The following is a 6022-nucleotide window of genomic DNA, read 5'->3' as shown; positions in this document are numbered from 1 at the left end:
AAAAATGTTATAAGAAATTAATGAACATATAATTTTTCAATGGGACCCACTATGTTTAAAACCCATTCGGCTAGAGAAAAAAATATTAAATGTGAAACCCACAATCTGTCCACATGTACATTTTTAGGAGACAACAAAAATTTCTCATTATAATATAGATTTAATTAAATTTGGTTTAAAGATATATTGATTTTCTACGGAAAGAGAGAATATATTTCCTGTTTTGCTCTTCTTTGAATTGATGTAATCCCGCGACAACAAAAACTCTTCTTGTAGTCGTCAAGTTGCAACCTAGGTGATCAAGGTCCTTCGTCTTCCTCCAAAGATGAAACAATATCTGGTGTCATGAAATCATAATCATTGACTGGTTACAATGCAAACCAAGGACGCGAAGAAACTGCAATGTGGGAGTGTGCAGAACGCACCTTATTGAACCCAGGGGTGAAGCCACACTATTGACTATGGGGGTGTGCACCCACTAAAATATATATATTTACAATTGTTTATGTGAAATCTCTAGGTATAATGGTAAAAACAACTTATGTGCACCCATAATGTTTGAAGTTCGAGTCTCTTTCTGCTTGTATTTTTACCTTTTTTATCATTGGTGCACCCAATCCAAAAAGAGTCTAGATTCTCCCCTGAATGGCACACAGATAGTATATAGTAATAGATCAACTGCTTATATTACGGAATGGTTGAAGCGGCAGTACCGACAAGAGGCGACTGGGTCACAAATGCGATTGCATGCGGACATATAAATTTTGAAGGAGAAATGCACGATTCTTCTGATGAAACAGTGTTGAAAACATTTTAATGAGATATATTCTAATTTAGTTGTGAAAAGTCATAATATTTATCTAGGATTAGCAACTATATAGATTTAATCCAGTTGGTATGAGTGGAGCCCACTCGGTCTGGCTTTGGAGTGTGACGATTGCACGTGGGATGTTTTGTCGCAAGCTGTCCATGTGTGCATTGCTGTCCAACTTGCCAACAAGAATTGGAGACAAGAGCACATGGGGTGCTGAGTTAAAAGGTTACGTGTGTGTGCAAAACCTTATAAATATAGGAGAGTACGCTTACGAATGTTTATCAAGTTGTTTGATCATCATGTTCATGAGGAGACAGTTTCTTTGAGAGAGTCTTCTTGTAATTCATTCGTCTTCCTCCAAAGATGAAACAATATCTGGTGTCATGAAATCATCATCATTGACTGGTTACAATGCAAACCAAGGCAGCGAAGAAGCTGCAATGTGGGAGTGTGCAGAACGCACCTTATTGAACCCAGGGGTGAAGCCACACTATTGACTATGGGGGCTGTGCACCCACTAAAATATATATATTTACAATTTTTTATGTGAAATCTCTAGGTATAATAGTAAAAACTACTTCTGTTCACCCATAATGTTTGAAGTTCGAGTCTCTTTCTACTTGTATTTTTACCTTTTTTATCATTGGTACACCCAATCCAAAAAGAGTCTAGATTCTCCCCTGAATGGCACACAGATAGTATATAGTAATAGATCAACTGCTTCTATTACGGAATGGTTGAAGCGGCAGTACCGACATGAGGCGACTGGGTCACAAATGTGATTGCACGTGGACATATAAATTTTGAAGGAGAAATGCACGATTCTTCTGATGGAACAGTGTTGAAAACATTTTAATGAGATATATTCTAATTTAGTTGTGAAAAGTCATAATATTTATCTGGGATTAGCAACTATATAGATTTAATTCAGTTGGTATGAGTGAAGCCCACTCGGTCTGGCCAGCAATCTTAACTCTGTGTACCTTCTTACCTCTCGATATGTATGAAAAGAAAATATTTCTTTACTAGTTTCATGGCCAAGACATACAAAGAAAAGCATTGATATAAATTCACAACCGTTAATTGAAAAATTACAAAGTTTGGGAAGTAACTGGATAGAAGCATATGATATCCCGAGTAATAAAAATTTCACGATGCGAGGCACATTAATGTGGATAATTAATGACTTTCTCACTTATGGTATATTGTCAGGTTGGATAACTCAAGGTCGTTTAACTTGTTCATGCTGTCTAGATGATACAAAGTCATTTTGGTTACAGCATGGAAGGAAGCATAGTTGGTTTGACTGTCATCGAATTTTTATGCCTATGAATCATTTTTAGAGTAGAAATGTCCAAGCGTTTGGAGGGGGGAAAGACAAAAGCGATCATATCCTGCCTAAATATTCAAACGGTCCTTTTTTGAAACCCGAAAAACCGAAACCGAACCTGGCCCGCACCGAGAACCGAATGAGTATTCTTACAGATCCAAAAACATATACATATAAAATATTGATTATAATTATAATTATAATAATATTAAAAATCTAAAATTATAAATCAAATATATTAGTTATTTTGAGTAATTGTAGATAAAATTGGATGTTTTGGATACACAAATACCTAAATAACATTGTATTCATGGTTACTTTAGGACAAAAATAACCAATTTGAACAATATATATTGATTATTTTTGACTATTTAGTTATTTTCAGATAATTTGAATAGTTTATATATAAAATATCCGAGTCAAATCGAGTAATTTGGTTATTTTGGGTAATAACCAAATCCATTTGGACTCGGAAGGTCCGACTCAAATCCGATCTTGTTTTCTATAATACCCGAATAGGACTATTTTTTAACCTTTAAAAACAAATACCCGAATGGATCGTATCCATATCCGAAAGGGTGTCCAAATGCCTAGACCTAGTTGTAATCCCTATATATTAATCATGGAGCATTAAAACATGTTATCATAGCCACGTGTCATCACTAGGATCATTCTTAGAATCCTTAGAAAAATAAGTTGGTACATATAAATATATATATTATTATACTTTTTATTAAACTAAACTATCAAATTGATTAGTAGTGTACAAAAAAACATTCTTTCCTTGCTTAAATAAAAGCTACAAAATAACCTAATATGATTAACATATATATGACAACAAGATAATAACAACTAAACTATAACCTGCGCGGGTGAGTTTTTTTTATATTTTCGTCTGTTCATTAAATAGTTTTAACATTTTGCAATACTACAATATTTATCGATTATTAAATGAAGAATACAAATGTTGGTCTCTTAAAGGTATCACTACAAGAAACCAGCGGTATTCTGACAGACATTCCGACGGAAAATGAAATCCTCGGAATATCCCGAGGAATTTCCGAGGATATTCCGAGGAAACACAAAATTTGGGTTCCTCGGAATTTCCTCGGAATATACCGACGGAATTCCGAGGAAATATAAATCCGTCGGAATATTCTTATGGAATACCGAGGAAAAATGTATTCCTCGGAAAAAACCGATGAATTCTGAGGATATATTATAGCCGTTAGAGAGCCGTTGGGGGATTTTAAACATTCCGAGGAAATTCCAACGAACTAGCCGTTGGCGTCGGAATTCCGTCGGAATTTCCTCGGTCTGTCGGCAGGATTTCAACTATAAATACAAGCACCCCTCTTCCTCTTCATTCACTCCATATCTTCATCCTCCCTCTTACTCTCTTTACACACGAATTTGATTCATAAAAAACATGTCTTCTTCAAATTATTTTCGTTCTTGGATCGATCGACCTCATTTGGATCCGAACACGAGATTGCTTACGGAAGAATACCAACGAGGTATAACCGAATTCATGGGGTTAGTTCACCGACAACCGGAAGCAAAAACAGGTATGTTAAGATGTCCTTGCTCTAATTGTAAAAATAGAAAGGTTATTAAAGAGTGGGATGTTTGGACTCATCTATATTTGAGTGGGTTTACACGAAGTTACAAAATTTGGTATCATCATGGGGAAACTGATTATGAACATGGTAGTACTAGCGAACCTCAGCCAGCGGTTAGATTAGAAGAACCAATTAGAACGGATGTAGATTATGGTGTAGGTACTGAGCAGATGGTAAATGATCATTTTAGAGGGGAAGATTTACCCAATGCAGAAGCTAGGAGATTTTATGATATGTTGGATGCTGGAAAGCAACCATTGTACGAAGGTTGCAGAGATGGTCATTCAGCTTTATCATCTGCTACAAGATTGATGGGCATTAAAACAGATTATAATTTGGCTGAAAACTGTGTGGATGCGATTGCTGATTTTGTAAAAGGTATTCTACCCGAGGATAATGTAGCTCCTGGTTCATACTACGAGGTTCAAAAACTCGTAGCTGGTCTTGGTTTATCGTATCAGGTGATAGATGTATGCAGCGACAACTGCATGATTTAGCTGGAGTTGGCCTTGTGGTCGATTTAACTGACTTCGGAGAGGAAGTCGTCGTTCACGTAGAGGATGAACCAGTGATTGGATAGTTTCGCCAAGATCCAGATTCAGATTCATCTGGTGTTGATGACTCGGAAACAGACTAGCATCGACTTTGTTTTTTTTTTTAATAGAAATACCGAGGAAATTCCGAGGGAAGATAGGTTTTCCACAGAATTTCCTCGGAATAGACCTCCTCAATGGTATGCATTACAATTGTATAAGAAATGAAATACGGCAAAAAAAATCGATGTTTTGAAATCCCAAACCCTTTTTCCTCGGAATTTCCTCGGAATAATCCGACGGAATACCGAGGAAGATAAGGATTTCCTCGGAATTCCCTCGGAATATTCCGAGGAAATTCCGAGGAACTAGGGGTTTTTCACCGGGTAAACCAACCAGCCAAATATTTCGCGAAAATTGAATTAATGATTTCCGAGGAAATTCCGACGGACATTTTCCGTCGGACGCCTCATTTTATTAGGTCGAACCAGATCTTCTTCCCCATTTCTCTCTTCCTCTCTCCGCCGAACGCCGAAGCTCTCTCGCGATTTCCGGCGAACACTCTCTTCTCTCTCGCGATTTCCGCTCTAATCCTCCTCAATTTCAGTCACAGATCATGTATGAACCCTATCCCACTCTCTTAGGTTAGATTTGTTAGGTTTTTAAGTAGATTTGATGATTTTGGAATGATATTTATATATTTTTGTTAGGGTGAATGGTAGGATTGTGTAAAATCGAGTTTGATTATGGTATTCACTTGATTTGGAATTTTTTTTTTTGTTTTTATTAAATTTGTGGTTATAAAAATCTAATTGATAATTATGTATATATAATATGAAAACGTTTTTTGTATATAAAATCTATTTTTTGCATTATAAAATCATTTATATATTTATAAAATATTTTTAATATTTATAAAACTTTTTTCGTGATTAAAAACTATTATTTGGGATTTGTTTTTTTTTAAATAAAAATAATATATATATATATAATATAAATTTCTATATTTATTTAACATTTTTAATATTATTAAAACTATTTTTTGTTATTATTAAACTATTTTTTATTTATTAAAATTATTTTTTGTAATTATTAAACATTTTAATATTATTAAAACTATTTTTTTAATTATTAAACTATTTTTTTTATTAAAAATATTTTTTGTAATTATTAAACTATTTTTTATTTATTAAAACTATTTTTTGTAAAACTATTTATTTATTTGTGATTAAAAACTATTTTTAAATATGTTTTTTATTTATTAAAATTATTAGAACTAATTTATAAATATGTTTTTTTTAATTTACAGGTCTAATGATAATCAGACCCGACCTCGACAGCGTCGTGGTCGTGGTGGTACGAGGAGCCAGTCTCGGGATTCCAGCCAGATTCAGGATTTCGCTTCGCCCCACAGCTCCTACCATACATCTCCCTCTCCATTTCCCGGTTATGCTCCTCTCGCTCCCCCTGCTGCACCCGCTCCTGCTCCTCCGGGTCCTCCGGGAGTGATGAGTGTTGCGAAGTTGGTTCGACAGCCCGGTCGTGACCATCTTCCCTATCTCACTCCGTATCCACATGGACGGGGTCAAATATGGTAATTAAACGTATTTTTTTTTCATTAAAATTTGATTCATTATTAATAATTTGTTCTTTTTATTAGGTTCAACCGATCCGGGAACGGGATCAGCGCATGGATCAACCGTATGATGTACTCGGCCCTCGA

The sequence above is a fragment of the Brassica oleracea genome, chromosome C4 (assembly GCF_000695525.1).
Source record: "Brassica oleracea var. oleracea cultivar TO1000 chromosome C4, BOL, whole genome shotgun sequence".
In the NCBI taxonomy this organism is placed as follows: domain Eukaryota; kingdom Viridiplantae; phylum Streptophyta; class Magnoliopsida; order Brassicales; family Brassicaceae; genus Brassica; species Brassica oleracea.
The sequence above is the reverse complement of the archived record's forward strand: the minus strand, read 5'-3'. Positions refer to the sequence as shown.